Source organism: Procambarus clarkii, chromosome 58 (assembly GCF_040958095.1).
Source record: "Procambarus clarkii isolate CNS0578487 chromosome 58, FALCON_Pclarkii_2.0, whole genome shotgun sequence".
Classification (NCBI taxonomy): domain Eukaryota; kingdom Metazoa; phylum Arthropoda; class Malacostraca; order Decapoda; family Cambaridae; genus Procambarus; species Procambarus clarkii.
Window position 1 is genome coordinate 12,723,239 of NC_091207.1, and position 8,804 is coordinate 12,732,042.

Consider the following 8,804-nt stretch of genomic DNA (forward strand, 5'->3'; position numbering starts at 1 on the left):
GTTATGGTCGTCTTTGGTCCTGGTCGTCTGGGGTCATGGTCGTCTGGGGTCATGGTCGTCTGGGGTCATGGTCGTCTGGGGTCATGGTCGTCTGGGGTCTTTTTCGTCTGGGGTCATAATAGTCTGGGGTCATGGTTGTCTGGGGTCTTGTTCGTCTGGGGTCATGGTCGTCTGGAGTCATGGTAGTCTGGGGTCATGGTCGTCTGGGGTCATGGTCGTCTGGTGTCATGGTAGTCTGGAGTCATGGTCGACTGGGGTCATGGTCGTCTGGGGTCATGGTCGTCTGGGGTCATGGTCGTCTGGGGTCTTGGTCGTCTGGGGTCATGGTCGTCTGGGCTCATGGTCGTCTGGGGTCATGGTCGTCTGGGGTCATGGTTGTCTGGGGTCATGGTCGTCTTGGGTCATGGTCGTCTGGGGTCATGGTCGTCTTGGTCGTCTGGGGTCATGGTCGTCTTGGTCGTCTGGGGTCATGGTCGTCTTGGTCGTCTGGGGTCATGGTCGTCTAGGGTCATGGTCGTCTTGGTCGTCTGGGGTCATGGTCGTCTGGGGTCATGGTCGTCTTGGGTCATGGTCGGCTGGGGTCATGGTCAGCTGGGGTCATGGTCGTCTTGGTCGTCTGGGGTTATGGTCGTCTTGGGTCATGGTCGTCTGGGGTCATGGTCGTCTTGGTCGTCTGGGGTCTTGGTCGTCTGGGGTCATGGTCGTCTGGGGTCATGGTCGTCTTGGTCGTCTGGGGTCTTGGTCGTCTGGGGTCTTAGTCGTCTGGGGTTATGGTCGTCTGGGGTCATTGTCGTCTTGGGTCATGGTCGTCTGGGGTCATGGTCGTCTCTGTCGTCTGGGGTCATGGTCGGCTGGGGTCATGGTCGTCTTGGTCGTCTGGGGTCATGGTCGTCTGGGGTCATGGTCGTCTGGGGTCATGGTCGTCTTGGGTCATGGTCGTCTGGGATCATGGTTGTCTTGGTCGTCTGGGGTCTTGGTCGTCTGGGGTCATGGTCGTCTTGGTCGTCTGGGGTCTTGGTCGTCTGGGGTCTTAGTCGTCTGGGGTCATGGTCGGTTGGGGTCATGGTCGCCTTGGGTCATGGTCGTCTGGGGTCATGGTCGTCTGAAGTCATGGTCGTCTGGGGTCATGGTCGTCTGGGGTCATGGTCGTCTGGGGTCATGGTCGACTTGGGTCATGGTCGTCTGGGGTCATGGTCGTCTGGGGTCATGGTCGTCTGGGATCATGGTCGTCTTGGTCGTCTGGGGTCATGTTCGTCTTGGTCGTCTGGAGTCATGGTCGTCTGGGGTCATGGTCGGCTGGGGTCATGGTCGGCTGGGGTCATGGTCGTCTTGGTGGGTCGTCTGGGGTCATGGTCGACTGGGGTCATGGTCGTCTGGGGTCATGGTCGTATGGGGTCATGGTCGTATGGGGTCATGGTCGGCTGGGGTCATGGTCGTCTTGGTCGGCTGGGGTCATGGTCGTCTGGGGTCATGGTCGTCTGGGGTCATGGTCGTCTGGGGTCATGGTCGTCTCGGGTCATGGTCGTCGGGGGTCATGGTCGTCTGGGGTCATGATCGTCGTGGTCGTCTGGGGTCATGATCGTCGTGGTCGTCTGGGGTCATGATCGTCGTGGTCGTCTGGGGTCATGATCGTCGTGGTCGTCTGGGGTCATGGTCGTCTGGGGTCATGGTCGTCTGGGGTCATGGTCGTCTGGGGTCATGGTCGTCTGGGGTCATGCTCGTCTGGGGTCGTGGTCGTCTGGGGTCATGGTCGTCTGGGGTTTTGGACGTCTGGGGTCATGGTCGTCTTGGGTCATGGTTGTCTAGGGTCATGGTCGTCTGGGGTCATGGTCGTCTGGGGTCTAGGTCGTCTGGGGTCATGGTCGTCTTGGGTCATGGTCGTCTTGGGTCATGGTCGTCGGGGGTCATGGTCGTCTGGGGTCATGGTCGTCTGGGGTCATGGTCGTCTGGGGTCATGGTCGTATGGGGTGTAGGTCGTCTGGGGTCATGGTCGTCTTGGGTCATGGTCATAGGGGGTCATGGTCGTCTGGGGTCTTGGTCGTCTTGGGTCATGGTCGTCTGGGGTCTTGGTCGTCTTAGGTCATGGTCGTCGGGGGTCATGGTCGTCTGGGGTCTTGGTCGTCTTGGGTCATGGTCGTCTGGGGTCATGGTCGTTCTCTGATTGTCTGGCGGCCATCAGGGTGAGAGCTCTGATTGTCATGCGGCCATCAGGGTGAGAGCTCTGATTGTCATGCGGCCATCAGGGTGAGAGCTCTGATTGTCATGCGGCCATCAGGGTGAGAGCTCTGATTGTCATGCGGCCATCAGGGTGAGAGCTCTGATTGTCATGCGGCCATCAGGGTGAGAGCTCTGATTGTCATGCGGCCATCAGGGTGAGAGCTCTGATTGTCTGGCGGGCATCATGGTGAGAGCTCTGATTGTCTGGCGGGCATCATGGTGAGAGCTCTGATTGTCTGGCGGCCATCAGGGTGAGAGCTCTGATTGTCTGGCGGGCATCATAGTGAGAGCTCTGATTGTCTGGCGGCCATCAGGGTGAGAGCTCTGATTGTCTGGCGGCCATCAGGGTGAGAGCTCTGATTGTCTGGCGGGCATCAGGGAGGCCTCGGAGTGTTAGTGATTTACTGTAGTAATTTCCTTGTACGACGATTTTTGGCCATAGATGGAGTATACGTCAGAATGCGATCTAATTGTGGCTTGTACAAAATTACGGCTTGTGATATTGACATACTGTCCCGTTTTCTGTTTTGGGTCCTCTGGTAGGTTAGGATAAGGACACTTTAGTACGAGAGTTTCTTGACGTTGGGAGGCCTTAAGAGGACGGGCTGCTGCTACACATTGCAGGACAAACTCGGTAAAATTGTGGGCTTGTCCAACAACAGTTAGCAAAGATATAACGTAATGTGAGGCTGGTATTTAGTATATAGTGATAAATGTGGATAAAGCCCTCAGATGTACAATGTGGATAAAGCTCTGAGATGTACAATGTGGATAAAGCTCTGGGGTGTACAATGTGGATAAAGCCCTCAGATGTACAATGTGGATAAAGCTCTGAGATGTACAATGTGGATAAAGCTCTGGGGTGTACAATGTGGATAAAGCCCTGAGATGTACAATGTGGATAAAGCCCTGAGATGTACAATGTGGATAAAGCCCTGAGATGTACAATGTGGATAAAGCCCTGAGATGTACAATGTGGATAAAGCTCTGAGATGTACAATGTGGATAAAGCCCTGAGATGTACAATGTGGATAAAGCCCTGGGATGTACAATGTGGATAAAGCCCTGAGATGTACAATGTGGATAAAGCCCTGAGATGTACAATGTGGATAAAGCCCTGAGATGTACAATGTGGATAAAGCCCTGAGATGTACAATGTGGATAAAGCTCTGGGATGTACAATGTGGATAAAGCTCTGGGATGCACAATGTGGATAAAGCCCTGAGATGTACAATGTGGATAAAGCCCTGAGATGTACAATGTGGATAAAGCCCTGAGATGAACCATGTGGATGAAGCTCTGGGATGCACAATGTAGATAAAGCCCTGAGATGTACAATGTGGATAAAGCCCTGAGATGTACAATGTGGATAAAGCCCTGAGATGAACCATGTGGATAAAGCTCTGAGATGTACAATGTGGATAAAGCCCTGAGATGTACCATGTGAATAAAGCTCTGGGATGCACAATGTGGATAAAGCTCTGAGATGTACAATGTGGATAAAGCTCTGAGATGTACAATGTGGATAAAGCTCTGAGATGCACAATGTGGATAAAGCCCTGAGATGAACCATGTGGATAAAGCTCTGAGATGTACAATGTGGATAAAGCCCTGAGATGTACCATGTGGATAAAGCTCTGGGATGCACAATGTGGATAAAGCTCTGAGATGTACAATGTGGATAAAGCCCTGAGATGAACCATGTGGATAAAGCTCTGAGATGTACAATGTGGATAAAGCTCTGGGATGCACAATGTGGATAAAGCTCTGAGATGTACAATGTGGATAAAGCTCTGAGATGTACAATGTGGATAAAGCTCTGGGATGCACAATGTGGATAAAGCCCTGAGATGTACAATGTGGATAAAGCTCTGAGATGTACAATGTGGATAAAGCTCTGAGATGTACAATGTGGATAAAGCTCTGGGATGCACAATGTGGATAAAGCTGTGAGATGTACAATGTGGATAAAGCTCTGAGATGTACAATGTGGATAAAGCTCTGAGATGCACAATGTGGATAAAGCTCTGAGATGTACAATGTGGATAAAGCTCTGAGATGTACAATGTGGATAAAGCTCTGAGATGTACAATGTGGATAAATCTCTGGGATGTACAATGTGGACACAATGTTGTTGCTCGGTGGAGAAGCGGAACACATGAACAAAGCGGCAGTCAACGGCTCAACAAACAACTGGGAAATGTTGGTCTCTAACGGGAGACAGGAGTTGCCCACAACTTAAAACAACTCTTCAGTCTGAACTGATAAAGGGAATGAAACGTCAAGCAAACTGATCCCAGTACAGGCAGCAGCAGCAGAGGAAACAGCATAGGAAACAGGCTGGAACAAAACACAAATACCAAAATAAACAATTGTAAATATATTTAGTAGAAGTAGGGGATTGACACCCGCTGCAGACAGACTGCAAAAGCCTTACAAAATTCGGCTGACAGAGCGGGCCAAAGCCAGAGATGCAGCCACTTAAGGAAGCGGGTTAGCCATAAGCAAAGTCTGGCGCCAATCAATGGCACACACTTGCCGGGCAATTGTAATGATATATATAAAGTGACATATCTTTTCGACGGTGAAGCCCCTCGGTGGATGCTGGGGCCATCTGCTATGTCCAACGCTGTTATCACACCTGGCTGTAGGAGCGACTACTACTAGACGGCAGGACCAGAAGAACAATTTCTTCTACGGAGGCCTCCGTAGAAGCAAGGAAAATCCACATGTCGTTATCGGCAAGCAACTGCTAGTAAACAGGACTTAATCACCACCAGATATCAGCTCCGGCCACCTGAGGATATCGCCACAAGTCAATAACACGGAAAATGGTGAAGGTAAGACCGGAGAAACACCATTGGCCTCACCAGAAAGAAGCATTTCATTATGTTCAATACTGAATTTCTGGGATGGCCACCTGAGTGACTGGCCGAGCGGTCCGCCATGGGTACCCAGGAAGCAGGCCCGCACCATAGGAAGACAGTCTGGGGTCACACCAATAGTCACCCCGGAGAGATCAGCCCAGAGCCTCGGATCATACCTGGCTGTCTTGCAGTCAGGATCCCGACTAAAATGCCAGCAGCCACGAGTCGAAATTTCTTGTCAAGACACAGAAGAGAGGGAAGACCTGCGGATGACAAGGGCCCATAGGCAAGCTATGGGCAGGCCAAGAGCAGCCACCCAGTGAACCACTAAACCAGTGAACCAGACCAATATCACTGACAAGTATGCTATGTAAAGTGGTGGAGAGAGCAATCAGGTCAAGAAGAGTGGAGCACCAGCAGAGGACACACTTCATAAGATATTGCCGGCATGGTTTCAGGAGGGGGAAGTTGTCCCTGACCAACTTGGTCCAGCTCTATCACCAGCTTACTAATATAAGACAGGAAAGAGAAGGCTGGGTAGATTGCACGTTCCTAGACTGTCAAAAAGCTTTTGATATTGTCCCTCGTGAAAGACTGGTACACATGACAAAGATGCAAGCTGGGATAATTAAGAAGTCACTAAACTGGGTAAGGGAGTACTTGAAGGCCAGAAGACAAAGTCACAGTCAAAGAACGAAATTTGGAAGTAGATATAATTCCAACACCAACACCAAAGGCACACATAGGCAGGGTGACGGCAGCATAAGGGATGCTGGCAAACATTAGAGCGATCCTTACTAACCAAAATCAGGACTCTTTCAAGGCAATCTACTCAGCTTTTGCTAGACCAATATTGGATAATCCAGTTCCAGCCTGGAATCCACACCTTGTGAAGCCAAAAACTTAAATTGAACAAGTGTAAAGGTCTGTGACTATATTAGTCCCAGAGCTAAAAGAGTTAAGCTATGGGAAAAGGCTTCAGGAACTGGAGCTCGCAGTCCTAGAAGACAGAAGAAATAGAGGAGATGTGATTACGCTATACAAGATACTGAAAGGAATAGACAAGGTAGACCAGGATAGCATCTTTAAAGTGAGAGAACGTAGGATAAGAGGACACAAATGTAAGCTGGAAGCAAATGAGTCTAAGAACTGTAAGAAATGTTCATAGCCTGTATGGGCGGTCATCAAGTGAAATGCAGTTCGAGAAGAAGTTGTAGAAGCCACCTCCATCCACAACTTTAAGGACAAATTTAACAAAGAATTTGAGCATTAGAATAGTTGAGCTATAACGCAACAGGTAAAACAAGGCTAGTAGGCGAGGCATGAAGAGCTAGACCTCACTTCCCCTCTAGTGACACTAGACACTCTAGCTGCAGCCAAACAAACTGCCTACCACAACCCAAATGAACAAAACTCCCAATTCTGGACGAGCATAAAGCTAACCTTACCCCTAGTAACAGGAAGACTGGCTAACTAAATGTTACCATACAAGGGGAACCCAGGCAGGCAGAGATGTGTCGGAACAAGGAGAGAAGAGCAGAAGGGTATTAGAAACTAATCCAGAGACCAAGATGACTTCAGAGGAGAACGAGCGGGTTATGGCATGAGATCTAACCCACAAAAGAGGTTCTTCCAAACTGTCATCGAAAAAAACACAAAATGCATTAAAAGAAGACCTCCCGTCCCTTGAGGTTCAATCCCCTGAAGCCCACATCAAGAGGATATCATCAGCGGCATATGCAGGTTGACCAACATAATAACTGTCGGTATTTCTCCCATCCCAAAGCACTTGATTATATCACTCTTTGATGAGAAAATCCGTCGGTGTCGTGATGAGGATTCGAACCTATGCGAACCTTGGGAATGTGAAGCATTAAAAATGTCTAAGAAAAATTCTATAACATTTAAAATGTACTTTTCTCCAGGCAAGTTTGTTATGATTGCGTGTACATTCATCCTTCATGTTTCCTGAGGCTCAGCTCTGTACAGATTAATAGCCAGTGTTAGGACAATATGTTCCCCAAACTGTCTTCATCATTATTACATTGTGAATGCATATAATTTTATATCCCTTAATGTACTTTAACAATTAAATATATTTTGCTTTTAAATTTCAGATTAAAGCTTTATGTTGAATACGTGAGCGTCCCCGCACTCCCCAAGCAGACAAGGCGTGGAATGGCGACGGTGCTGGAGATCTCTTGCTACCACCAGACACCTCTGGTGTTGGTGGTGTCAACAATACTCAACTGTACTTGTGAAACTCCATTACTTTTAGTGGCTCTGCTGGGGTCATGTGACCTATGTTGTTCCTGTTGGGTCACGCAGCCAGTCGTCAGTGATATCTCAAGCAAGGGAGGAGGAGGAGGACCACAAGCGTCAAGAAGTTCAAAATAGTATCTTCAAGATGCTGCAGACGACCAGTGAGGAGGAAGGGGTTGTGAGGTGCCTCAGTGTAGTGTAAGCAAGCCAAAGAAACAAGTAGTCATAGATATAAGCAAGCCTGCATTGGATCCGTGGTGCCTGGGACAGTGAGCGCATGTGTCCACCAACGGAGAGAAGCTCGGAGACTTGAGAAGCTTCTTTCTCAAATGATCAGGTCCAGTCACCAGTGGAGCAGCAGGAACCCAACACTTGGGTCTATGTTGGTGATCCTGCAGTCACTGTGGGGCTGCACTTGCTAGCACTGGCTAGTGGGCTGACTCGCCTTCGTGTCATCACCATCCGCACATAAATCAGTCGAGAAGCATAAGGAATCACGGTGAGCATTGGTGCTGTATCAGAGTACTAGTCAGCTCGTGTGACTTTCCTCTGACTTGTGTGTTCTGTCTGTGAGCACTTGTGTGTTCTGTGAGCACACCAATTTTGCTTGGTCAGATCCTGGGGATCAAATAAGAAAAGACATGTATACTGTACATAGCAATATAAATTATATATTAAGTTCTGTGTTTACCATGTTATGTCTAGTGCTTGTGTACAGCAGCTAATGTGAGACTAAAGTGTTGTGTAAATACAAGCCAGGTGGCTGGAACAAGGGTGCTGATACACAGTTGGACGTGCCCTGATTGACACTGCATTTACATCAATCTAGACCAGTTGACTTGGTTGATCTAATTTTGTTTGATATTTGGTGTATATAATGACTTCCTTTCTTTACTCTTAGATGTAAATTTCTTTTCATTGTAATATGAGTGAGCACATAATGATATTTTTTGTCAACACCAAGAAGGATGGAAGACTATTGCCAGCACCAAGACTGCACAAGTCGTTCTTCTGTCTCCTCCTCACCAATATACACTACTGTAGTTCAACAGCTTTATTACACTTCACATCAAAACGTGCAGATTCATTGCAATATATTGCATCACTTGCCAATATATATTAATGATACAATGATCACCTATTTCAGAAATGTAGACTAAAGATGCTTAGTGACCACCAAGCATATTGATCCTACTGTTTAATATAAATATATATATATATATATATATATATATATATATACATATATATATATATATATATATATATATATATTTATATATATATATATATATATATATATATATATATATAAATATATAATATATATATATATATATATATATATATATATATATATATATATATATATATATATATATATTTATATACATATATATATATATGTCGTACCTATTAGCCAGAACGCACTTCTCAGCCTACTATGCAAGGCCCGAT

The 8,804-nt window shown here is 47.5% G+C and overlaps 1 protein-coding gene across 1 annotated transcript in view; it reads left to right on the forward strand.

Moving 5' to 3' along the window:
* Positions 1–8,537, forward strand: part of LOC123768029 (uncharacterized) — a 171,746-nt gene extending 163,209 nt beyond the window's left edge. Inside the window, exon 8 of the mRNA XM_069306731.1 lies at positions 7,202–8,537. The gene's annotated coding sequence lies outside the window, so the exon portion shown is untranslated. The remainder of the gene's footprint in view (positions 1–7,201) is intronic.
* The last annotated feature ends 267 nt before the right edge of the window (positions 8,538–8,804 follow it).